This window comes from Denticeps clupeoides, unplaced genomic scaffold (assembly GCF_900700375.1).
Source record: "Denticeps clupeoides unplaced genomic scaffold, fDenClu1.1, whole genome shotgun sequence".
Classification (NCBI taxonomy): domain Eukaryota; kingdom Metazoa; phylum Chordata; class Actinopteri; order Clupeiformes; family Denticipitidae; genus Denticeps; species Denticeps clupeoides.
Genome location: NW_021629988.1, coordinates 1 through 26,119, shown reverse-complemented (window position 1 = coordinate 26,119; position 26,119 = coordinate 1). Strand labels below are relative to the sequence as shown.

General features: G+C 42.9%; 18 pseudogenes; all 18 read left to right on the top strand.

Annotated features, from left to right (window-relative positions):
• The first annotated feature begins 903 nt into the window (after positions 1 to 903).
• LOC114779327 (uncharacterized) lies at positions 904 to 1,022 on the top strand (annotated as a pseudogene).
• A 160-nt stretch (positions 1,023 to 1,182) lies between these two features.
• Positions 1,183 to 1,301, top strand: LOC114779304 (uncharacterized; annotated as a pseudogene).
• Positions 1,302 to 2,116: 815 nt separating this feature from the next.
• On the top strand, positions 2,117 to 2,235 carry LOC114779303 (uncharacterized; annotated as a pseudogene).
• A 1,094-nt stretch (positions 2,236 to 3,329) lies between these two features.
• Positions 3,330 to 3,448, top strand: LOC114779309 (uncharacterized; annotated as a pseudogene).
• Positions 3,449 to 13,937: 10,489 nt separating this feature from the next.
• Positions 13,938 to 14,056, top strand: LOC114779324 (uncharacterized; annotated as a pseudogene).
• A 1,255-nt stretch (positions 14,057 to 15,311) lies between these two features.
• On the top strand, positions 15,312 to 15,430 carry LOC114779321 (uncharacterized; annotated as a pseudogene).
• An 813-nt stretch (positions 15,431 to 16,243) lies between these two features.
• On the top strand, positions 16,244 to 16,362 carry LOC114779323 (uncharacterized; annotated as a pseudogene).
• Positions 16,363 to 16,524: 162 nt separating this feature from the next.
• On the top strand, positions 16,525 to 16,643 carry LOC114779312 (uncharacterized; annotated as a pseudogene).
• Positions 16,644 to 16,804: 161 nt separating this feature from the next.
• Positions 16,805 to 16,923, top strand: LOC114779318 (uncharacterized; annotated as a pseudogene).
• A 160-nt stretch (positions 16,924 to 17,083) lies between these two features.
• On the top strand, positions 17,084 to 17,202 carry LOC114779302 (uncharacterized; annotated as a pseudogene).
• A 1,087-nt stretch (positions 17,203 to 18,289) lies between these two features.
• Positions 18,290 to 18,408, top strand: LOC114779320 (uncharacterized; annotated as a pseudogene).
• A 1,093-nt stretch (positions 18,409 to 19,501) lies between these two features.
• LOC114779311 (uncharacterized) lies at positions 19,502 to 19,620 on the top strand (annotated as a pseudogene).
• A 161-nt stretch (positions 19,621 to 19,781) lies between these two features.
• LOC114779307 (uncharacterized) lies at positions 19,782 to 19,900 on the top strand (annotated as a pseudogene).
• A 160-nt stretch (positions 19,901 to 20,060) lies between these two features.
• On the top strand, positions 20,061 to 20,179 carry LOC114779301 (uncharacterized; annotated as a pseudogene).
• A 1,084-nt stretch (positions 20,180 to 21,263) lies between these two features.
• LOC114779319 (uncharacterized) lies at positions 21,264 to 21,382 on the top strand (annotated as a pseudogene).
• A 1,092-nt stretch (positions 21,383 to 22,474) lies between these two features.
• Positions 22,475 to 22,593, top strand: LOC114779310 (uncharacterized; annotated as a pseudogene).
• Positions 22,594 to 22,754: 161 nt separating this feature from the next.
• LOC114779296 (uncharacterized) lies at positions 22,755 to 22,873 on the top strand (annotated as a pseudogene).
• Positions 22,874 to 24,235: 1,362 nt separating this feature from the next.
• On the top strand, positions 24,236 to 24,354 carry LOC114779308 (uncharacterized; annotated as a pseudogene).
• Positions 24,355 to 26,119: the final 1,765 nt, after the last annotated feature.

Genomic DNA, 26,119 nt, shown 5'->3' with positions numbered 1-26,119 from the left:
ATGGAGTGGGGTGGAGCTGAATCGATTAGGTGGGGTTTTCCAGCCCTCGGCCTTCAGGTGCTACGCACCCTGATGTCAATTTAATATCTGATATGTCATATTAAGCGGATTTTTATAACAGGGAGTCGGCAATAGGGCCTGCTCCATCCGCTCCATTCATCGACCCAGTATTGCATTGCCTCTAGAAGGTGTGCACTTTATTTGTTGTTTTGCAAATAAAAGCTTACCACTCCAACTTTTTGCCTTTTCTCCATCATAATTTGACAGTAAAGCGGGAGTTTTCACTCTTTGATATGTGTTCAAGCGCCTTTGGTTTAAAGTTCAAGATTTTCAAGCAGAGTTTGTGTACGGACAAACCAGCTGAAGAATGCCCAATCTAGTCTGATCTCAGAAGCTAAGAAGGCTTGGGCCTGGTTATTACTTGGATGGGAGACTACCTGGGAATACCAGGTGCTGTAAGCTTTAACTATTGAAAAACTTTTCAAATGAAAGTATTTACATGGCTTTGTTAGCTTTTTTTGCCTTTTCTCCATCATAATTTGATAGTAAAGCGGGAGTTTTCGCACTTTATAATGTTTTCAAAGCCCTTTTGGTTTAAAGTTCAAGATTTTCAAGCAGAGTTTGTGTACGGACAAACCAGCTGAAGAATGCCCAATCTTGTCTGATCTCAGAAGCTAAGAAGGCTTGGGCCTGGTTAGTACTTGGATGGGTGACTACATGGGAATACCAGGTGCTGTAAGGTTTAACTATTGAAAAACTTTTAAAATGAAAGTATTTACATGGCTTTGTTAGCTTTTTTTGCCTTTTCTCCATCATAATTTGATAGTAAAGCGGGAGTTTTCGCACTTTATAATGTTTTCAAAGCCCTTTTGGTTTAAAGTCCAGGATTTTCAAGCAGAGTTTGCTTACGGACATGCCAGCTGAAGATTGCCCAATCTTGTCTGATCTCAGAAGCTAAGAAGGCTTGGGCCTGGTTAGTACTTGGATGGGAGACTACATGGGAATACCAGGTGCTGTAAGCTTTAACTATTGAAAAACTTTTAAAATGAAAGTATTTACATGGCTTTATTAGCTTTTTTTGCCTTTTCTCCATCATAATTTGATAGTAAAGCGGGAGTTTTCGTACTTTATAATGTTTTCAAAGTCCTTTTGTTGAAAGTCCAGGATTTTCAAGCAGAGTTTGCTTACGGACATGCCAGCTGAAGATTGCCCAATCTTGTCTGATCTCAGAAGCTAAGAAGGCTTGGGCCTGGTTAGTACTTGGATGGGAGACTACATGGGAATGCCAGGTGCTGTAAGCTTTAACTATTGTAAAACTTTTAAAATGAAAGTATTTACATCACTTTGTTAACTTTTTTAAAATAAGTTAAGGGGTACTTTCTTTATTTAGTATGTTTTCCCGCCTTTTTTCTTTTTTTTTTTTTTTTTTTTTAAACTTCTCTTCAGGTTTCTTTGTCTGTGTGTGCTCTACAACGATCATTCACAGGCTTGGCTATGGAGTGGGGTGGAGCTGAATCGATTAGGTGGGGTTTTCCAGCCCTCGGCCTTCAGGTGCTACGCACCCTGATGTCAATTTAATATCTGATATGTCATATTAAGCGGATTTTTATAACAGGGAGTCGGCAATAGGGCCTGCTCCATCCGCTCCATTCATCGACGCAGTATTGCATTGCCTTTAGAAGGTGTGCACTTTATTTGTTGTTTTGCAAATAAAAGCTTACCACTCCAACTTTTTGCCTTTTCTCCATCATAATTTGACAGTAAAGCGGGAGTTTTCACTCTTTGATATGTGATCAAGCGCCTTTGGTTTAAAGTTCAAGATTTTCAAGCAGAGTTTGTGTACGGACGAACCAGCTGAAGAATGCCCAATCTTGTCTGGTCTCAGAAGCTAAGAAGGCTTGGACCTGGTTAGTACTTGGATGGGAGACTACCTGGGAATACCAGGTGCTGTCAGCTTTAACTATTGAAAAACTTTTAAAATGAAAGTATTTACATGGCTTTATTAGCTTTTTTTGCCTTTTCTCCATCATAATTTGATAGTAAAGCGGGAGTTTTCGCACTTTATAATGTTTTCAAAGTCCTTTTGTTGAAAGTCCAAGATTTTCAAGCAGAGTTTGCTTACGGACATGCCAGCTGAAGATTGCCCAATCTTGTCTGATCTCAGAAGCTAAGAAGGCTTGGGCCTGGTTAGTACTTGGATGGGAGACTACATGGGAATGCCAGGTGCTGTAAGCTTTAACTATTGTAAAACTTTTAAAATGAAAGTATTTACATCACTTTGTTAACTTTTTTAAAATAAGTTAAGGGGTACTTTCTTTATTTAGTATGTTTTCCCGCCTTTTTTCTTTTTTTTTTTTTTTTTTTTAAACTTCTCTTCAGGTTTCTTTGTCTGTGTGTGCTCTACAACGATCATTCACAGGCTTGGCTATGGAGTGGGGTGGAGCTGAATCGATTAGGTGGGGTTTTCCAGCCCTCGGCCTTCAGGTGCTACGCACCCTGATGTCAATTTAATATCTGATATGTCATATTAAGCGGATTTTTATAACAGGGAGTCGGCAATAGGGCCTGCTCCATCCGCTCCATTCATCGACCCAGTATTGCATTGCCTTTAGAAGGTGTGCACTTTATTTGTTGTTTTGCAAATAAAAGCTTACCACTCCAACTTTTTGCCTTTTCTCCATCATAATTTGACAGTAAAGCGGGAGTTTTCACTCTTTGATATGTGATCAAGCGCCTTTGGTTTAAAGTTCAAGATTTTCAAGCAGAGTTTGTGTACGGACAAACCAGCTGAAGAATGCCCAATCTTGTCTGATCTCAGAAGCTAAGAAGGCTTGGGCCTGGTTATTACTTGGATGGGAGACTACCTGGGAATACCAGGTGCTGTAAGCTTTAACTATTGAAAAACTTTTAAAATGAAAGTATTTACATGGCTTTGTTAGCTTTCTTTGCCTTTTCTCCATCATAATTTGATAGTAAAGCGGGAGTTTTCGCACTTTATAATGTTTTCAAAGCCCTTTTGGTTTAAAGTTCAAGATTTTCAAGCAGAGTTTGTGTACGGACGAACCAGCTGAAGAATGCCCAATCTTGTCTGGTCTCAGAAGCTAAGAAGGCTTGGACCTGGTTAGTACTTGGATGGGAGACTACCTGGGAATACCAGGTGCTGTCAGCTTTAACTATTGAAAAACTTTTAAAATGAAAGTATTTACATGGCTTTATTAGCTTTTTTTGCCTTTTCTCCATCATAATTTGATAGTAAAGCGTGAGTTTTCGCACTTTATAATGTTTTCAAAGTCCTTTTGTTGAAAGTCCAAGATTTTCAAGGAGAGTTTGCTTACGGACATGCCAGCTGAAGATTGCCCAATCTTGTCTGATCTCAGAAGCTAAGAAGGCTTGGGCCTGGTTAGTACTTGGATGGGAGACTAACTGGGAATGCCAGGTGCTGTAAGCTTTAACTATTGAAAAACTTTTAAAATGAAAGTATTTACATGGCTTTGTTAACTTTTTTTGCCTTTTCTCCATCATAATTTGACAGTAAAGTGGGAGTTTTCACTCTTTGATATGTGTTCAAGCCCCTTTGGTTTAAAGTTCAAGATTTTCAAGCAGAGTTTGTGTACGGACAAACCAGCTGAAGAATGCCCAATCTTGTCTTATCTCAGAAGCTAAGAAGGCTTGGGCCAGGTTAGTACTTGAATGGGTGACTACCTGGGAATGCCAGGTGCTGTAAGCTTTAACTATTGAAAAACTTTTAAAATGAAAGTATTTACATGGCTTTGTTAGCTTTTTTGCCTTTTCTCCATCATAATTTGACAGTAAAGCGGGAATTTTCACTCTTTGATATGTGTTTAAGCCCCTTTGGTTTAAAGTTCAAGATTTTCAAGCAGAGTTTGTGTACGGACAAACCAGCTGAAGAATGCCCAATCTTGTCTTATCTCAGAAGCTAAGAAGGCTTGGGCCTGGTTAGTACTTGGATGGGAGACTACCTGGGAATGCCAGGTGCTGTAAGCTTTAACTATTGAAAAACTTTTAAAATGAAAGTATTTACATGGCTTTGTTAGCTTTTTTGCCTTTTCTCCATCATAATTTGACAGTAAAGCGGGAGTTTTCACTCTTTGATATGTGTTTAAGCCCCTTTGGTTTAAAGTTCAAGATTTTCAAGCAGAGTTTGTGTACAGACAAACCAGCTGAAGAATGCCCAATCTTGTCTTATCTCAGAAGCTAAGAAGGCTTCGACCTGGTTAGTACTTGGATGGCAGACTACCTGGGAATACCAGGTGCTGTAAGCTTTAACTATTGAAAAACTTTTAAAATAAAAGTATTTACATGGCTTTGTTAGCTTTTTTGCCTTTTCTCAGTCATAATTTGACAGTAAAGCGGGAGTTTTCGCACTTTATAATGTTTTCAAAGCCCTTTTGTTTAAAGTCCAAGATTTTCAAGCAGAGTTTGTGTTAGGTTTATCTGTCAGTATAACATTTACTAAACAAAGAGAAGAAAGACACAAAGCATTTGAGTCCGTTTTACTTGCAAGGAGAGCGAATGGAAGTCACGCCTTACAACAGGCTTCCAAAAGCTCTGGCGTCCTTCATCGCATCTCCTTCTTTTATTTGGTAGGTTCATTAGGGTTCACATAAAATCACACCATAATAGTGTCACATGATCCCATCATGTGACCGGGAGTAACATGGAAACGAGGTAACGTGACTCCTATATATTAGGCTGGAGAGCAGCTGCCAATTGCTCAGTCATTGAATGACGCACGCCATTCGACTCGGCTCCGAAAACCCGCTCCCAGTAAGACCGTACCTGTCCTCTATGTTCTCCTGATTCCTGAACTCCTTCCTGTCACCCTGTCCTGCCCTGTCTTGTGTCTTAATACGCGAACGACAGCATCAGTGTGGTGTTGCGGCTCGCGCCGTCCACGTTCGCAGATTAACGTGGAGGAACTTACCTGCCTCCCTGCGTCCCACCGCACTGAGGTCTCTCGTTTCCTCCTACACGTCTCTCTCGTTCTGGTCCCGGTTCGCGTGTCAGAATGACTGAGCCCGAATTACGCGCTTCACAACTCGCTGCTTTGTGCGATCGGATAGCGCGGCAGGAGAGTCTTTTTGGAAGTCTGTCGCAGGAGGTTCGCTTACTGCGGCAGCGCGTTCAGGAAGTGACCGCCGCGCACCGAGACCATGAAGCGGCGAGCGTGGCGCAGAGCCCTCGCCCCCCCGCGGTTCCCGAACCCAGTTTGCCGCTCCCGGAGCGCTGGAACGGGACCGAGGGGAGCGGCGAGGTGCTCCTCACCGCTCTCTCGTTGATTTTCGAGCTACAGCCTAGCCGCTACCCCAGTGCCCGGTCCCGAATCGCCTTACTCCTAACCCGGCTCGGTGGTTCCGCCGCAGAGTGGGCGGCTGCGCGAATTAATTCCCCAAGTTCTGCGTCCCTCTCGTATGCCGAATTCGTGGAGGAATTAAAAATCACCTTCTGTCATCCGGACGGTGTGGAAGACGTCGCGTCACAGCTTTACCATCTGCGCCAGGGTACCTCATCGGTCAGCCAGTTTACCGCCAGATTCCGGACCCTGGCTGCAAAGACTCCGCTGGGCGACCACGCCCTCCGGATGATGTACTATGAGGGACTGGCCCCACGAATTCGGGGTGAGATGGTCAGTCGGGAGATGCCAGCAACGTATGAGGCCCTCATACAACTCGCAATGCGGATTGATCGCCATCTGCTGGCTCTCCCGAAAACTGCGGCCCCCACTCCGACCCTGCATCAGACCCCTCGACCGCCTCTATCACCACTTCAGCCCACCGTCACTCCTCCAGACCATAGGGGGGAACCCATGCAGCTGGGACGGACAACCCTCACGCCTGAAGAGAAGCAACGGCGTTTTCGGGAGGGTTTGTGTGCATACTGCGCTTCCCCCTCACACATCCGCCTGACCTGCCCTATTCGTCCGGGGAGACGGGACACCCAGCAGATCAGCACGGCACGGCCATCTAGGCCCCTTCCTCCACATCTGATGCCACCGACCTCCCGACTCACTCTCCCGGCCGTCCTGGAATGTAATCAGCGAAGCATCTCCACCACAGCCTTTGTGGACTCCGGGGCGGCTGGAAACTTCATAGACCACTCCTTCATCCGACAACATCACATTCCCCTGGAACTCCTCCCAAGTCCCCTCACAATCACCTCCGTGGATGGTCATCCTATCTCCGCAGGACCCATCATTCACCGTACGGTCCCTCTGCAACTCCGGCTGGACTCCCATGTGGAGAAAATCCAATTTCTGGTGACCAAGATCATCACCTCACCACTCCTCCTCGGGTTCCCCTGGTTGTCCCTACATGAACCCCATCTCTCCTGGTCGTCGGGCATGGTGTTGGAGTGGGGAGCGCACTGCCATCACCATTGCCTTCTGCCACAACCCTCCTCGTCTGTCTCCACGAACCCAGAACCGAGTCCTCCAGTGTTAGACAACATCCCCTCCTGTTACCATGACCTAGCCACCGTCTTCAGTTCAGCCAAAGCCGCCCAGCTGCCTCCCCATCGACCAGGCGACATGGCCATTGATCTGCTGCCAGGAACCACTCCTCCGAAAGGACATCTCTACTCCCTCTCCAAGGCAGAGCAATTGGCCATGGAGCGGTTTGTGGCAGAGGCGCTTCAAAACGGCACCATCCGCCCCTCGACCTCCCCGGCCGCGGCAGGGTTCTTCTTTGTGACCAAGAAGGATGGTGGTCTGCGACCGTGCGTGGACTATCGGGGGCTCAATAAAATCACCATCAAAAATCGAACACCGTTACCCCTCACCAACACCGCCCTGGACGCCCTCTCGGGAGCCAAGTATTTCACGAAGCTGGATCTCCGGTCTGCCTACAATCTGATTCGTATCCGGGAGGGCGACGAGTGGAAAACCGCCTTCATCACCCCCACTGGTCATTTTGAATCCCTAGTAATTCCATTCGGTCTATGCAACGCACCCGCCGTCTTCCAGCAGTTCATAAATGATACTCTCCAGGACATGCTGGGACGGTGGGTGTACGCCTACCTGGACGACGTACTCATTTATTCACCCACTCTAGAATCCCATATTCAACACGTGAGGGCAGTACTAAAGAGATTGCTCGCCCACCGACTGTACTGTAAGCTGGAAAAATGCGCCTTCCACCAGCGCTCCACCACGTTCCTGGGTTTTACCATCTCGTCCCAGGGTGTGGCCATGGAGCCCAAGAAGCTAGAAGCAGTGGCGTCGTGGCCCCTACCCACGACGCTGAAGCAACTGCAACGGTTTCTTGGGTTTGCAAATTTCTATCGTCGCTTCATCCGTGGCTACAGTACGGTCGCAGCACCCCTCACTGCTCTCACCAAACCGTCACCAGGTCCGCTTCACCTAACCCCGGAGGCCATTCAAGCATTTAAATCTTTGTGTCATCATTTCACCACCGCCCCCATTCTTCAACACCCAGACCCTACCCTTCCGTTTGTTGTAGAAGTGGACGCGTCAGAGGTGGGTGCTGGCGCCGTCCTCTCTCAACGCGGTCCGGACCGGAAATTGCACCCGTGTTGCTTCTTCTCGCGGAAGTTCACCCCTGCACAGCAGCGATACGGGGTGGGGGACCGTGAGCTGCTGGCAGTCAGGTGGGCCCTCGAGGAGTGGCGGCACTGGCTGCAAGGCAGTGACACCCCCTTTCTGGTCTGGACCGATCACCAAAACCTAATCTCTATCAAAACCACCAAACAGCTCAATCCCCGCCAGGCGAGGTGGGCACTATTCTTTGAACAGTTCGACTTCCAACTCTCCTACCGTCCCGGCTCCAAAAACCAGAAAGCCGATGCCCTGTCCCGTCAACACGCCCCAGACTCACCATCCTCTGACCCCGAACCCGTTCTTCCTCCTCATCGCATCCTAGGCCCTCTCCGGTGGTCCCTCGAGACGAAGGTCCGGGCAGCACAGGCATCCGACCCTGGCCCAGACAACACCCCACCCGGGTGCCTGTACGTCCCAAATACCTGCCGGCCCGATGTACTACATTGGGGCCATTCCTCCGTCCTCTCAGGCCATCCAGGACGCCAACGGACCCTCTCCTTCATTCGCCGAGCATTCTGGTGGCCTTCAGTACGACGGGACGTACAGGCCTACGTGGATGCATGTGATGTCTGTGCCCGGGCCAAGACTCCCAACACTCCGGCTGCTGGGCCCCTGCGTCCCCTTCCCATTCCTCATCGCCCCTGGACCCACCTCGCCTTGGACTTCATCACCGGCCTCCCTGAAGCTAGTGGTATGACCACCATCCTGACCATAGTGGATCGTTTCTCCAAAGCGGTCCACTTGGTCGCCCTGCCCGGCCTACCGTCCTCTGCCACAACCGCTGACCTTGTGCTTCAACACGTGGTCCGCCTCCATGGGTTCCCCCAAGACATCGTCTCTGATCGGGGACCCCAATTCGTCTCAGCTGTGTGGAAGGCGTTTTGTCGCCTTATCGGATCCACCTGCAGCCTCTCCTCTGGCTACCATCCCCAGACCAACGGTCAGGTGGAGAGGGCCAACCAACAGCTGGGACGATACCTGCGATGCTTCGCGTCCGAACACCAACGCACTTGGCCCGGGTTTCTCCTGTGGGCAGAGCTGGCCCACAACCTGCAAATCTCCTCCGCCACCGGCCATAGTCCCTTTGAGATCTGCCATGGATATCAGCCCCCCATCTTCACGCACCAGGTGCCTGCAGGTGGGGTCCCCTCGGCCCGTCAGATGATCCGCGGTTGTCGAAAGGCCTGGAAATCGGCGCGGTCGGCCCTCCTCATCGCCTCCCGAAGGATGTCCACCCAGCACGATCGCCGGCACCCTCGTCGACTGCACTTCCGAGTGGGACAGAGGGTGTGGCTGTCCACCAAAGACCTACGTCTCAGGACTGAGTCACACAAGCTGTCCCCTCGATACATCGGACCATTCCGGATCCTCAGTCGGATCAACCCCCTCACATACCGTCTCCAACTCCCTCCTGCCATCCGTGTCCATCCAGTCTTCCATGTCAGTAAACTCAAACCCTTTGTCCGATCCTCGCTTCATCCTCCTGCTCCGGATCCGCCACCGCCACGCATCGTCGACGGGGGACCCGCCTACACTGTGGAGCGCATCATTGCCTCGCGCCGCAGAGGTCGGGGGGTCCAGTACCTGGTGCATTGGACCGGCTATGGACCAGAAGAACGGTCTTGGATCCCGAGTCGTTTCATCCTGGACCCGTCTCTGGTGGCTGAGTACCGGCAGCGTACCGCCGCCGCTCCGGGGCCGTCGGGGGTCGGCCCTGGAGGGGGGGGTACTGTCACATGATCCCATCATGTGACCGGGAGTAACACGGAAACGAGGTAACGTGACTCCTATATATTAGGCTGGAGAGCAGCTGCCAATTGCTCAGTCATTGAATGACGCACGCCATTCGACTCGGCTCCGAAAACCCGCTCCCAGTAAGACCGTACCTGTCCTCTATGTTCTCCTGATTCCTGAACTCCTTCCTGTCACCCTGTCCTGCCCTGTCTTGTGTCTTAATACGCGAACGACAGCATCAGTGTGGTGTTGCGGCTCGCGCCGTCCACGTTCGCAGATTAACGTGGAGGAACTTACCTGCCTCCCTGCGTCCCACCGCACTGAGGTCTCTCGTTTCCTCCTACACGTCTCTCTCGTTCTGGTCCCGGTTCGCGTGTCAAATAGTTAATAATTGTGTATTACACGTAGTCTTATGAATTGATCTTTGGTCGAGTCATGGTGACATGGTGACATGTTCATCTTCGTCTGTAGATTCTTCAGGTGATTGGACTCTGGTTCATCATGGTCTGCTTGTTGTTGGTCCTCAGGTCGCGGTCATGCAGTCCTGCAAACTTAAAACCTTTGCTTTGAGGTTTGTTAATGATTAAGAGTTGTCAGTAATATTCCAAGGATTAATACATATTCGTGCTTAAAGGATATGAATAAAAGAAGTAATTACATGATAACATATATACATTTTTCCAACATTTCCCTCCTGTTTATCATGTTATTTACTCTTTTGTTAGCTTCCCTAATAATCTCTTCCTTTAGGATTTTCAACTATTAGTTCATACAATGAGAAATACATTTACACACAAAAGGTCAGTCGTCTTTTTCTTGTAGAGGACTCTCTTGAAAAAGTTGAGTTAGCTTGAAGTCACTAAAATCATAGCTCCCGTAAAATTCTTCATTTTCCAAAAGTGGGTACGCCTGTGTAGGCTCAACATCCCTTGGTGATAAGGCGGTAGTGATGAGACGGTTCACAAGACTGCGTAGACAGGGAATACAACAACATCCACACAATGTCAGAATTGCTGCAAATACAGCCATTGAAACTAAAACAGATTGAACTAGAGCTCTGTATTTCCCAAATACTTTCATCCAGGAATCCCACATGGTCGTTTCCACTCCCGAATGCTCCTTCATCTTCCGGTTGAGGGTGCGTAGGCCGTCAATGGCCATTGTCAGACTGCCTCCTGCAGCTGTGTTGTTTGGTATGAAAGAACAACATTGCTCTCCAAACATTCCACAAACCCCATTTTTTTCCGCTAGGAGCATATCAAGAGCAATCCTGTTCTGAAAAGTCATGAGGGAGGTAGTAGATAATTGCTCATGCACGGCCTCAAAACCGTCTTGTGTCCAATTACCTAATTTCTGTACATTGTAATGGATGTAATTGATTCTGTCCACGTTCTTGTTAATCGTACACCACCAACACAAGGCTGATTCAAATCCTGCTGCTACTTGATTTGCCAACTTATATTCATCAGGAACCCCCCTGGGAACCCCAATTGCGTCTATGTACGTTGGGTCAGTTAACTTCTCCCAGGGTGCAAGTGATCGCTTTGTTCTGTGCCAATCTGCAGGTACCAAGCTATCCAATTTCGTTAAAAGGTCACTTATAGTGGTTGGAAATATTGAGACAGGTAGTAAAAGGGTTACTAATGCACACAGTCCTTTGGTGTCTGAGGGCAATCGATCGTATAACTTATTTTCCCCACACCACCACCATATGTCGCTTCGAGATTGTGGGGTAAAGATAGGCCCAACAGGTATTATTGTAAGACACCAATCTCTTGGTGTCCCTTCCCCGAGTAGTTCCTTTCTTCCCGTTATATTAATACATGTAAAATTTCCTTGTGCTACTTTACTGGAGAAAACAGGTTTCCAACTTTCTGGTCCTGTTAGAGGATATGTTAAATCCCACTTTTTGCAACGATTGTCTGGATATGTTTTGTTCATTACTTCTACAACACATTCATCCGTTATAACTGCGGGTATTACTTGTAATAATGGTCGTGGTCCCAAGCAAACTACACAGTCTTGTTGAGTGGCATTAGCTGCTTGTTCTGCTAGGAGAAGCCAATTATTGTATTTACCAGTTATTCCTGTTGTTACTCTAAACCACTCATCAGAAGGTTGACTTTCATCCAATACTCTAACTAGTATACCTTTGTCACTTAAATTTTGGATTGTTTCAGTTTTATTTGATTTAGGTTCTAGTAGTTGACATATTCGAAATGGAAAATAAGGTGGATTAGTAGTATAAGGCCATAAAAGAAATACCCAACATTTTTCTCCTCTCTCTTGTTGATCGGTATGGTACATTTCAGGGGTGTTTGGTGGCCACAAGTCCAATTTGGTAAGATTGATGTATATTTCAAATGCAAGACCTTGAGTGGAGGGATTGGTCATCACAAAAGAGATTATTTGTCTATGGTGTATCGCAGCAGGGTTAGTAGTCCACGTTTTCCAATCAAAACCCACTGGGTCCGCTACCAAAGAGTCCCACTTTAATTTATTAGTTATATACCATGGATATGGTAGATAATTGCTCGCTTTGTGTCCCTTATGGTTAAGGACAGTAATTGGTATTGTGGCCACCGAAACAGTATTAGCTCTTACACACACTGTTGGTATAGTACGAAGGTGTAATGCTTCTATCCCGTTGCCAGTATCATTGCATCGGTCGGAGTCAAATATGTGTCTGGACGTTCCTTTTGGTGCAGCTCTCGCCCTCCTGGGTATAGCCCCCTGTTGTTTCTCTATACCTTTTTTCCACATTACCACCCATACTGTTGCTATGAACATTACACAAAGTATTATCAAGCCCGTTCTTTGACATGGTTTATAGCCCTTATAATTCATTTCTGCCAACCTTTTCCCCTTACTGCCTCTTCTAGGATTGGTGTCTGTAAAGTGTTCTTCACTGACTTTCGGGTCTACCCAGATTCTATACGTCTGAGTCCACCCTATTATCAGACTTTTGCTCACCTTTCCCGTCGGCAGGGTTTGCAGAAATGACCTTTTTACAATGTGACTGATGTATCCAAGTACCCCTCTCTGTTATTTTAACAGCCGTCGGTGTCGTCAGGATCACTTGGTAGGGCCCTTCCCACTTCGGTGAGTGCCAATGCTTCCGTTTTATGCTCTTTACTAGCACCCAGTCTCCGGGCTCCACCTGTAGGGGTTCCTGCTGAGAAATAGGGAGTTTGTCATCAGGAGTACTTTGTTTCTGTGTTTCTAACATTTTTCTCATGTAGTCCGCTAGTGTCATGTCTTCCTCTGTTTCCCATTGGTTTTGAAAGTAAGGTAATCTATATGGTCTTCCAAACAGGGTTTCATAAGGGGTTAAACCAGTTGTGCTAGTAATATTGATGTATAGTTTTACTAACTCTAAACATTGTGTCCATGGTCGATGTGTTTCTTCCATACACTTTTTTAGTCTATTTTTTATAGTTCCATTCATTCGTTCCACTAATCCTGCACTCTGTGGATGATAACTACAGTGATTTTTCAAATTAATGTAAAACATTTTTCCTATATTAGTTACCATCTGATTTACAAAATGAGTCCCGTTATCGCTGTATATTTTTTCAGGTATTCCATAGCGTGGAATAATATCTTTACATAAGGCTTTTGCTACTGTCAATGCATCTGGATGTTTGGTTGGAAATAGTTCTATCCATTTAGAGAATGCATCTATAATGACTAAACAGTATTCCTTTCCTTACAGACATGCCAGCTGAAGATTGCCCAATCTTGTCTGATCTCAGAAGCTAAGAAGGCCTGGGCCTGGTTAGTACTTGGATGGGAGACTACGTAGGAATGCCAGGTGCAGTAAGCTTTAACTATTGAAACCTTTTAAAATGAAAGTATTTACATCACTTTGTTAACTTTTTTTAAAGTAAGTTAAGGGGTATTTTCTTTCTTTGATATGTTTTCCCGCCTTTTTTTTTTTTTTTTTTTTTTTTTTTTTTTAACTTCTCTTCAGGTTTCTTTGTCTGTGTGTGCTCTACAACGATCATTCACAGGCTTGGAGCTGAATCGATTAGGTGGGGTTTTCCAGCCCTCGGCCTTCAGGTGCTACGCACCCTGATGTCAGTTTAATATCTGATATGTCATATTAAGCGGATTTTTAGAACAGGGAGTCGGCAATAGGGCCTGCTCCATCCGCTCCATTCATCGACCCAGTATTGCATTGCCTCTAGAAGGTGTGCACTTTATTTGTTGTATTGCAAATAAAAGCTTACCACTCCAACTTTTTGCCTTTTCTCCATCATAATTTGACAGTAAAGCGGGAGTTTTCACTCTTTGATATGTGTTCAAGCCCCTTTGGTTTAAAGTTCAAGATTTTCAAGCAGAGTTTGTGTACGAACAAACCAGCTGAAGAATGCCCAATCTTGTCTGATCTCAGAAGCTAAGAAGGCTTGGGCCTGGTTAGTACTTGGATGGGAGACTACCTGGGAATACCAGCTGCTGTAAGCTTTAACTATTGAAAAACTTTTAAAATGAAAGTATTTACATGGTTTTGTTAGCTTTTTTTGCCTTTTCTCCATCATAATTTGACAGTAAAGTGGGAGTTTTCACTCTTTGATATGTGTTCAAGCCCCTTTGGTTTAAAGTTCAAGATTTTCAAGCAGAGTTTGTGTACGGACAAACCAGCTGAAGAATGCCCAATCTTGTCTGATCTCAGAAGCTAAGAAGGTTTGGGCCTGGTTAGTACTTGGATGGGAGACTACCTGGGAATACCAGGTGCTGTAAGCTTTAACTATTGAAAAACTTTTCAAATGAAAGTATTTACATGGCTTTGTTAGCTTTTTTTGCCTTTTCTCCATCATAATTTGATAGTAAAGCGGGAGTTTTCGCACTTTATAATGCTTGGGCCTGGTTAGTACTTGGATGGGAGACTACATGGGAATGCCAGGTGCTGTAAGCTTTAACTATTGTAAAACTTTTAAAATGAAAGTATTTACATCACTTTGTTAACTTTTTTAAAATAAGTTAAGGGGTACTTTCTTTATTTAGTATGTTTTCCCGCATTTTTTTCTTTTTTTTAAACTTCTCTTCAGGTTTCTTTGTCTGTGTGTGCTCTACAACGATCATTCACAGGCTTGGCTATGGAGTGGGGTGGAGCTGAATCGATTAGGTGGGGTTTTCCAGCCCTCGGCCTTCAGGTGCTACGCACCCTGATGTCAATTTAATATCTGATATGTCATATTAAGCGGATTTTTATAACAGGGAGTCGGCAATAGGGCCTGCTCCATCCGCTCCATTCATCGACCCAGTATTGCATTGCCTCTAGAAGGTGTGCACTTTATTTGTTGTTTTGCAAATAAAAGCTTACCACTCCAACTTTTGCCTTTTCTCCATCATAATTTGACAGTAAAGCGGGAGTTTTCACTCTTTGATATGTGTTCAAGCGCCTTTGGTTTAAAGTTCAAGATTTTCAAGCAGAGTTTGTGTACGGACAAACCAGCTGAAGAATGCCCAATCTAGTCTGATCTCAGAAGCTAAGAAGGCTTGGGCCTGGTTATTACTTGGATGGGAGACTACCTGGGAATACCAGGTGCTGTAAGCTTTAACTATTGAAAAACTTTTCAAATGAAAGTATTTACATGGCTTTGTTAGCTTTTTTTGCCTTTTCTCCATCATAATTTGATAGTAAAGCGGGAGTTTTTGCACTTTATAATGTTTTCAAAGCCCTTTTGGTTTAAAGTTCAAGATTTTCAAGCAGAGTTTGTGTACGGACAAACCAGCTGAAGAATGCCCAATCTTGTCTTATCTCAGAAGCTAAGAAGGCTTGGGCCTGGTTAGTACTTGGATGGGTGACTACATGGGAATACCAGGTGCTGTAAGGTTTAACTATTGAAAAACTTTTAAAATGAAAGTATTTACATGGCTTTGTTAGCTTTTTTTGCCTTTTCTCCATCATAATTTGATAGTAAAGCGGGAGTTTTCGCACTTTATAATGTTTTCAAAGCCCTTTTGGTTTAAAGTTCAAGATTTTCAAGCAGAGTTTGTGTACGGACAAACCAGCTGAAAAATGCCCAATCTTGTCTGATCTCAGAAGCTAAGAAGGCTTGGGCCTGGTTAGTACTTGGATGGGAGACTACATGGGAATACCAGGTGCTGTCAGCTTTAACTATTGAAAAACTTTTAAAATGAAAGTATTTACATCACTTTGTTAACTTTTTTAAAATAAGTTAAGGGGTACTTTCTTTATTTAGTATGTTTTCCCGCCTTTTTTCTTTTTTTTTTTTTTTTTTTAAACTTCTCTTCAGGTTTCTTTGTCTGTGTGTGCTCTACAACGATCATTCACAGGCTTGGCTATGGAGTGGGGTGGAGCTGAATCGATTAGGTGGGGTTTTCCAGCCCTCGGCCTTCAGGTGCTACGCACCCTGATGTCAGTTTAATATCTGATATGTCATATTAAGCGGATTTTTAGAACAGGGAGTCGGCAATAGGGCCTGCTCCATCCGCTCCATTCATCGACCCAGTATTGCATTGCCTCTAGAAGGTGTGCACTTTATTTGTTGTATTGCAAATAAAAGCTTACCACTCCAACTTTTTGCCTTTTCTCCATCATAATTTGACAGTAAAGCGGGAGTTTTCACTCTTTGATATGTGTTCAAGCCCCTTTGGTTTAAAGTTCAAGATTTTAAAGCAGAGTTTGTGTACGAACGAACCAGCTGAAGAATGCCCAATCTTGTCTGATCTCAGAAGCTAAGAAGGCTTGGGCCTGGTTAGTACTTGGATGGGAGACTACCTGGGAATACCAGGTGCTGTAAGCTTTAACTATTGAAAAACTTTTAAAATGAAAGTATTTACATGGCTTTGTTAGCTTTTTTTGCCTTTTCTCCATCATAATTTGACAGTAAAGTGGGAGTTTTCACTCTTTGATATGTGTTCAAGCCCCTTTGGTTTAAAGTTCAAGATTTTCAAGCAGAGTTTGTGTACGGACAAACCAGCTGAAGAATGCCCAATCTTGTCTGATCTCAGAAGCTAAGAAGGTTTGGGCCTGGTTAGTACTTGGATGGGAGACTACCTGGGAATACCAGGTGCTGTAAGCTTTAACTATTGAAAAACTTTTCAAATGAAAGTATTTACATGGCTTTGTTAGCTTTTTTTTGCCTTTTCTCCATCATAATTTGATAGTAAAGCGGGAGTTTTCGCACTTTATAATGTTTTCAAAGCCCTTTTGGTTTAAAGTTCAAGATTTTCAAGCAGAGTTTGTGTACGGACAAACCAGCTGAAGAATGCCCAATCTTGTCTGATCTCAGAAGCTAAGAAGGCTTGGGCCTGGTTAGTACTTGGATGGGAGACTACATGGGAATACCAGGTGCTGTAAGCTTTAACTATTGAAAAACTTTTAAAATGAAAGTATTTACATGGCTTTGTTAGCTTTTTTTGCCTTTTCTCCATCATAATTTGATAGTAAAGCGGGAGTTTTCGCACTTTATAATGTTTTCAAAGCCCTTTTGGTTTAAAGTCCAGGATTTTCAAGCAGAGTTTGCTTACGGACATGCCAGCTGAAGATTGCCCAATCTTGTCTGATCTCAGAAGCTAAGAAGGCTTGGGCCTGGTTAGTACTTGGATGGGAGACTACATGGGAATACCAGGTGCTGTAAGCTTTAACTATTGAAAAACTTTTAAAATGAAAGTATTTACATGGCTTTATTAGCTTTTTTTGCCTTTTCTCCATCATAATTTGATAGTAAAGCGGGAGTTTTCGCACTTTATATTGTTTTCAAAGTCCTTTTGTTGAAAGTCCAGGATTTTCAAGCAGAGTTTGCTTACGGACATGCCAGCTGAAGATTGCCCAATCTTGTCTGATCTCAGAAGCTAAGAAGGCTTGGGCCTGGTTAGTACTTGGATGGGAGACTACATGGGAATGCCAGGTGCTGTAAGCTTTAACTATTGTAAAACTTTTAAAATGAAAGTATTTACATCACTTTGTTAACTTTTTTAAAATAAGTTAAGGGGTACTTTCTTTATTTAGTATGTTTTCCCGCATTTTTTTTTTTTTTTTTTAACCTTCTCTTCAGGTTTCTTTGTCTGTGTGTGCTCTACAACGATCATTCACAGGCTTGGCTATGGAGTGGGGTGGAGCTGAATCGATTAGGTGGGGTTTTCCAGCCCTCGGCCTTCAGGTGCTACGCACCCTGATGTCAATTTAATATCTGATATGTCATATTAAGCGGATTTTTATAACAGGGAGTCGGCAATAGGGCCTGCTCCATCCGCTCCATTCATCGACCCAGTATTGCATTGCCTCTAGAAGGTGTGCACTTTATTTGTTGTTTTGCAAATAAAAGCTTACCACTCCAACTTTTGCCTTTTCTCCATCATAATTTGACAGTAAAGCGGGAGTTTTCACTCTTTGATATGTGTTCAAGCGCCTTTGGTTTAAAGTTCAAGATTTTCAAGCAGAGTTTGTGTACGGACAAACCAGCTGAAGAATGCCCAATCTAGTCTGATCTCAGAAGCTAAGAAGGCTTGGGCCTGGTTATTACTTGGATGGGAGACTACCTGGGAATACCAGGTGCTGTAAGCTTTAACTATTGAAAAACTTTTCAAATGAAAGTATTTACATGGCTTTGTTAGCTTTTTTTTTGCCTTTTCTCCATCATAATTTGATAGTAAAGCGGGAGTTTTCGCACTTTATAATGTTTTCAAAGCCCTTTTGGTTTAAAGTTCAAGATTTTCAAGCAGAGTTTGTGTACGGACAAACCAGCTGAAGAATGCCCAATCTTGTCTTATCTCAGAAGCTAAGAAGGCTTGGGCCTGGTTAGTACTTGGATGGGTGACTACATGGGAATACCAGGTGCTGTAAGGTTTAACTATTGAAAAACTTTTAAAATGAAAGTATTTACATGGCTTTGTTAGCTTTTTTTGCCTTTTCTCCATCATAATTTGATAGTAAAGCGGGAGTTTTCGCACTTTATAATGTTTTCAAAGCCCTTTTGGTTTAAAGTTCAAGATTTTCAAGGAGAGTTTGTGTACGGACAAACCAGCTGAAAAATGCCCAATCTTGTCTGATCTCAGAAGCTAAGAAGGCTTGGGCCTGGTTAGTACTTGGATGGGAGACTACATGGGAATACCAGGTGCTGTCAGCTTTAACTATTGAAAAACTTTTAAAATGAAAGTATTTACATGGCTGTATTAGCTTTTTTTGCCTTTTCTCCATCATAATTTGATAGTAAAGCGGGAGTTTTCGAGCTTTATAATGTTTTCAAAGTCCTTTTGTTGAAAGTCCAAGATTTTCAAGCAGAGTTTGCTTAAGGACATGCCAGCTGAAGATTGCCCAGTCTTGTCTGATCTCAGAAGCTAAGAAGGCTTGGGCCTGGTTAGTACTTGGATGGGAGACTACATGGGAATGCCAGGTGCTGTAAGCTTTAACTATTGTAAAACTTTTAAAATGAAAGTATTTACATCACTTTGTTAACTTTTTTAAAATAAGTTAAGGGGTACTTTCTTTATTTAGTATGTTTTCCCGCCTTTTTTCTTTTTTTTTTTTTTTTTTTTAAACTTCTCTTCAGGTTTCTTTGTCTGTGTGTGCTCTACAACGATCATTCACAGGCTTGGCTATGGAGTGGGGTGGAGCTGAATCGATTAGGTGGGGTTTTCCAGCCCTCGGCCTTCAGGTGCTACGCACCCTGATGTCAATTTAATATCTGATATGTCATATTAAGCGGATTTTTAGAACAGGGAGTCGGCAATAGGGCCTGCTCCATCCGCTCCATTCATCGACCCAGTATTGCATTGCCTCTAGAAGGTGTGCACTTTATTTGTTGTATTGCAAATAAAAGCTTACCACTCCAACTTTTTGCCTTTTCTCCATCATAATTTGACAGTAAAGCGGGAGTTTTCACTCTTTGATATGTGTTCAAGCCCCTTTGGTTTAAAGTTCAAGATTTTAAAGCAGAGTTTGTGTACGAACAAACCAGCTGAAGAATGCCCAATCTTGTCTGATCTCAGAAGCTAAGAAGGCTTGGGCCTGGTTAGTACTTGGATGGGAGACTACCTGGGAATACCAGGTGCTGTAAGCTTTAACTATTGAAAAACTTTTAAAATGAAAGTATTTACATGGCTTTGTTAGCTTTTTTTGCCTTTTCTCCATCATAATTTGACAGTAAAGTGGGAGTTTTCACTCTTTGATATGTGTTCAAGCCCCTTTGGTTTAAAGTTCAAGATTTTCAAGCAGAGTTTGTGTACGGACAAACCAGCTGAAGAATGCCCAATCTTGTCTGATCTCAGAAGCTAAGAAGGCTTGGGCCTGGTTAGTACTTGGATGGGAGACTACATGGGAATACCAGGTGCTGTAAGCTTTAACTATTGAAAAACTTTTAAAATGAAAGTATTTACATGGCTTTGTTAGCTTTTTTTGCCTTTTCTCCATCATAATTTGATAGTAAAGCGGGAGTTTTCGCACTTTATAATGTTTTCAAAGCCCTTTTGGTTTAAAGTCCAGGATTTTCAAGCAGAGTTTGCTTACGGACATGCCAGCTGAAGATTGCCCAATCTTGTCTGATCTCAGAAGCTAAGAAGGCTTGGGCCTGGTTAGTACTTGGATGGGAGACTACATGGGAATACCAGGTGCTGTAAGCTTTAACTATTGAAAAACTTTTAAAATGAAAGTATTTACATGGCTTTATTAGCTTTTTTTGCCTTTTCTCCATCATAATTTGATAGTAAAGCGGGAGTTTTCGCACTTTATAATGTTTTCAAAGTCCTTTTGTTGAAAGTCCAGGATTTTCAAGCAGAGTTTGCTTACGGACATGCCAGCTGAAGATTGCCCAATCTTGTCTGATCTCAGAAGCTAAGAAGGCTTGGGCCTGGTTAGTACTTGGATGGGAGACTACATGGGAATGCCAGGTGCTGTAAGCTTTAACTATTGTAAAACTTTTAAAATGAAAGTATTTACATCACTTTGTTAACTTTTTTAAAATAAGTTAAGGGGTACTTTCTTTATTTAGTATGTTTTCCCGCATTTTTTTCTTTTTTTTTAACCTTCTCTTCAGGTTTCTTTGTCTGTGTGTGCTCTACAACGATCATTCACAGGCTTGGCTATGGAGTGGGGTGGAGCTGAATCGATTAGGTGGGGTTTTCCAGCCCTCGGCCTTCAGGTGCTACGCACCCTGATGTCAATTTAATATCTGATATGTCATATTAAGCGGATTTTTATAACAGGGAGTCGGCAATAGGGCCTGCTCCATCCGCTCCATTCATCGACCCAGTATTGCATTGCCTCTAGAAGGTGTGCACTTTATTTGTTGTTTTGCAAATAAAAGCTTACCACTCCAACTTTTGCCTTTTCTCCATCATAATTTGACAGTAAAGCGGGAGTTTTCACTCTTTGATATGTGTTCAAGCGCCTTTGGTTTAAAGTTCAAGATTTTCAAGCAGAGTTTGTGTACGGACAAACCAGCTGAAGAATGCCCAATCTTGTCTGATCTCAGAAGCTAAGAAGGCTTGGGCCTGGTTATTACTTGGATGGGAGACTACCTGGGAATACCAGGTGCTGTAAGCTTTAACTATTGAAAAACTTTTCAAATGAAAGTATTTACATGGCTTTGTTAGCTTTTTTTGCCTTTTCTCCATCATAATTTGATAGTAAAGCGGGAGTTTTCGCACTTTATAATGTTTTCAAAGCCCTTTTGGTTTAAAGTTCAAGATTTTCAAGCAGAGTTTGTGTACGGACAAACCAGCTGAAGAATGCCCAATCTTGTCTTATCTCAGAAGCTAAGAAGGCTTGGGCCTGGTTAGTACTTGGATGGGTGACTACATGGGAATACCAGGTGCTGTAAGGTTTAACTATTGAAAAACTTTTAAAATGAAAGTATTTACATGGCTTTGTTAGCTTTTTTTGCCTTTTCTCCATCATAATTTGATAGTAAAGCGGGAGTTTTCGCACTTTATAATGTTTTCAAAGCCCTTTTGGTTTAAAGTTCAAGATTTTCAAGGAGAGTTTGTGTACGGACAAACCAGCTGAAAAATGCCCAATCTTGTCTGATCTCAGAAGCTAAGAAGGCTTGGGCCTGGTTAGTACTTGGATGGGAGACTACATGGGAATACCAGGTGCTGTCAGCTTTAACTATTGAAAAACTTTTAAAATGAAAGTATTTACATGGCTTTATTAGCTTTTTTTGCCTTTTCTCCATCATAATTTGATAGTAAAGCGGGAGTTTTCGAGCTTTATAATGTTTTCAAAGTCCTTTTGTTGAAAGTCCAAGATTTTCAAGCAGAGTTTGCTTAAGGACATGCCAGCTGAAGATTGCCCAATCTTGTCTGATCTCAGAAGCTAAGAAGGCTTGGGCCTGGTTAGTACTTGGATGGGAGACTACATGGGAATGCCAGGTGCTGTAAGCTTTAACTATTGTAAAACTTTTAAAATGAAAGTATTTACATCACTTTGTTAACTTTTTTAAAATAAGTTAAGGGGTACTTTCTTTATTTAGTATGTTTTCCCGCCTTTTTTCTTTTTTTTTTTTTTTTTTTTTAAACTTCTCTTCAGGTTTCTTTGTCTGTGTGTGCTCTACAACGATCATTCACAGCTTGGCTATGGAGTGGGGTGGAGCTGAATCGATTAGGTGGGGTTTTCCAGCCCTCGGCCTTCAGGTGCTACGCACCCTGATGTCAGTTTAATATCTGATATGTCATATTAAGCGGATTTTTAGAACAGGGAGTCGGCAATAGGGCCTGCTCCATCCGCTCCATTCATCGACCCAGTATTGCATTGCCTCTAGAAGGTGTGCACTTATTTGTTGTATTGCAAATAAAAGCTTACCACTCCAACTTTTTGCCTTTTCTCCATCATAATTTGACAGTAAAGCGGGAGTTTTCACTCTTTGATATGTGTTCAAGCCCCTTTGGTTTAAAGTTCAAGATTTTAAAGCAGAGTTTGTGTACGAACAAACCAGCTGAAGAATGCCCAATCTTGTCTGATCTCAGAAGCTAAGAAGGCTTGGGCCTGGTTAGTACTTGGATGGGAGACTACCTGGGAATACCAGGTGCTGTAAGCTTTAACTATTGAAAAACTTTTAAAATGAAAGTATTTACATGGCTTTGTTAGCTTTTTTTGCCTTTTCTCCATCATAATTTGACAGTAAAGTGGGAGTTTTCACTCTTTGATATGTGTTCAAGCCCCTTTGGTTTAAAGTTCAAGATTTTCAAGCAGAGTTTGTGTACGGACAAACCAGCTGAAGAATGCCCAATCTTGTCTGATCTCAGAAGCTAAGAAGGCTTGGGCCTGGTTAGTACTTGGATGGGAGACTACATGGGAATACCAGGTGCTGTAAGCTTTAACTATTGAAAAACTTTTAAAATGAAAGTATTTACATGGCTTTGTTAGCTTTTTTTGCCTTTTCTCCATCATAATTTGATAGTAAAGCGGGAGTTTTCGCACTTTATAATGTTTTCAAAGCCCTTTTGGTTTAAAGTCCAAGATTTTCAAGCAGAGTTTGCTTACGGACATGCCAGCTGAAGATTGCCCAATCTTGTCTGATCTCAGAAGCTAAGAAGGCTTGGGCCTGGTTAGTACTTGGATGGGAGACTACATGGGAATACCAGGTGCTGTAAGCTTTAACTATTGAAAAACTTTTAAAATGAAAGTATTTACATGGCTTTATTAGCTTTTTTTTGCCTTTTCTCCATCATAATTTGATAGTAAAGCGGGAGTTTTCGCACTTTATAATGTTTTCAAAGTCCTTTTGTTGAAAGTCCAGGATTTTCAAGCAGAGTTTGCTTACGGACATGCCAGCTGAAGATTGCCCAATCTTGTCTGATCTCAGAAGCTAAGAAGGCTTGGGCCTGGTTAGTACTTGGATGGGAGACTACATGGAATGCCAGGTGCTGTAAGCTTTAACTATTGTAAAACTTTTAAAATGAAAGTATTTACATCACTTTGTTAACTTTTTAAAATAAGTTAAGGGGTACTTTCTTTATTTAGTATGTTTTCCCGCATTTTTTTCTTTTTTTTAAACTTCTCTTCAGGTTTCTTTGTCTGTGTGTGCTCTACAACGATCATTCACAGGCTTGGCTATGGAGTGGGGTGGAGCTGAATCGATTAGGTGGGGTTTTCCAGCCCTCGGCCTTCAGGTGCTACGCACCCTGATGTCAATTTAATATCTGATATGTCATATTAAGCGGATTTTTATAACAGGGAGTCGGCAATAGGGCCTGCTCCATCCGCTCCATTCATCGACCCAGTATTGCATTGCCTTTAGAAGGTGTGCACTTTATTTGTTGTTTTGCAAATAAAAGCTTACCACTCCAACTTTTTTGCCTTTTCTCCATCATAATTTGACAGTAAAGCGGGAGTTTTCACTCTTTGATATGTGATCAAGCGCCTTTGGTTTAAAGTTCAAGATTTTCAAGCAGAGTTTGTGTACGGACAAACCAGCTGAAGAATGCCCAATCTTGTCTGATCTCAGAAGCTAAGAAGGCTTGGGCCTGGTTATTACTTGGATGGGAGACTACCTGGGAATACCAGGTGCTGTAAGCTTTAACTATTGAAAAACTTTTAAAATGAAAGTATTTACATGGCTTTGTTAGCTTTCTTTGCCTTTTATCCATCATAATTTGATAGTAAAGCGGGAGTTTTCGCACTTTATAATGTTTTCAAAGCCCTTTTGGTTTAAAGTTCAAGATTTTCAAGCAGAGTTTGTGTACGGACGAACCAGCTGAAGAATGCCCAATCTTGTCTGGTCTCAGAAGCTAAGAAGGCTTGGACCTGGTTAGTACTTGGATGGGAGACTACCTGGGAATACCAGGTGCTGTCAGCTTTAACTATTGAAAAACTTTTAAAATGAAAGTATTTACATGGCTTTATTAGCTTTTTTTGCCTTTTCTCCATCATAATTTGATAGTAAAGCGGGAGTTTTCGCACTTTATAATGTTTTCAAAGTCCTTTTGTTGAAAGTCCAAGATTTTCAAGGAGAGTTTGCTTACGGACATGCCAGCTGAAGATTGCCCAATCTTGTCTGATCTCAGAAGCTAAGAAGGCTTGGGCCTGGTTAGTACTTGGATGGGAGACTAACTGGGAATGCCAGGTGCTGTAAGCTTTAACTATTGAAAAACTTTTAAAATGAAAGTATTTACATGGCTTTGTTAGCTTTTTTTGCCTTTTCTCCATCATAATTTGACAGTAAAGTGGGAGTTTTCACTCTTTGATATGTGTTCAAGCCCCTTTGGTTTAAAGTTCAAGATTTTCAAGCAGAGTTTGTGTACGGACAAACCAGCTGAAGAATGCCCAATCTTGTCTTATCTCAGAAGCTAAGAAGGCTTGGGCCTGGTTAGTACTTGGATGGGAGACTACCTGGGAATGCCAGGTGCTGTAAGCTTTAACTATTGAAAAACTTTTAAAATAAAAGTATTTACATGGCTTTGTTAACTTTTTTGCCTTTTCTCCATCATAATTTGACAGTAAAGCGGGAGTTTTCACTCTTTGATATGTGTTTAAGCCCCTTTGGTTTAAAGTTCAAGATTTCAAGCAGAGTTTGTGTACGGACAAACCAGCTGAAGAATGCCCAATCTTGTCTGATCTCAGAAGCTAAGAAGGCCTGGGCCTGGTTAGTACTTGGATGGGAGACTACGTAGGAATGCCAGGTGCAGTAAGCTTTAACTATTGAAAACTTTTAAAATGAAAGTATTTACATCACTTTGTTAACTTTTTTTAAAGTAAGTTAAGGGGTATTTTCTTTCTTTGATATGTTTTCCCGCCTTTTTTCTTTTTTTTTTTTTTTTTTTTTAACTTCTCTTCAGGTTTCTTTGTCTGTGTGTGCTCTACAACGATCATTCACAGGCTTGGAGCTGAATCGATTAGGTGGGGTTTTCCAGCCCTCGGCCTTCAGGTGCTACGCACCCTGATGTCAGTTTAATATCTGATATGTCATATTAAGCGGATTTTAGAACAGGGAGTCGGCAATAGGGCCTGCTCCATCCGCTCCATTCATCGACCCAGTATTGCATTGCCTCTAGAAGGTGTGCACTTTATTTGTTGTATTGCAAATAAAAGCTTACCACTCCAACTTTTTGCCTTTTTCTCCATCATAATTTGACAGTAAAGCGGGAGTTTTCACTCTTTGATATGTGTTCAAGCCCCTTTGGTTTAAAGTTCAAGATTTTCAAGCAGAGTTTGTGTACGAACAAACCAGCTGAAGAATGCCCAATCTTGTCTGATCTCAGAAGCTAAGAAGGCTTGGGCCTGGTTAGTACTTGGATGGGAGACTACCTGGGAATACCAGGTGCTGTAAGCTTTAACTATTGAAAAACTTTTAAAATGAAAGTATTTACATGGCTTTGTTAGCTTTTTTTGCCTTTTCTCCATCATAATTTGACAGTAAAGTGGGAGTTTTCACTCTTTGATATGTGTTCAAGCCCCTTTGGTTTAAAGTTCAAGATTTTCAAGCAGAGTTTGTGTACGGACAAACCAGCTGAAGAATGCCCAATCTTGTCTTATCTCAGAAGCTAAGAAGGCTTGGGCCAGGTTAGTACTTGAATGGGTGACTACCTGGGAATGCCAGGTGCTGTAAGCTTTAACTATTGAAAAACTTTTAAAATGAAAGTATTTACATGGCTTTGTTAGCTTTTTTGCCTTTTCTCCATCATAATTTGACAGTAAAGCGGGAATTTTCACTCTTTGATATGTGTTTAAGCCCCTTTGGTTTAAAGTTCAAGATTTTCAAGCAGAGTTTGTGTACGGACAAACCAGCTGAAGAATGCCCAATCTTGTCTTATCTCAGAAGCTAAAAAGGCTTGGGCCTGGTTAGTACTTGGATGGGAGACTAACTGGGAATGCCAGGTGCTGTAAGCTTTAACTTTTTTGCC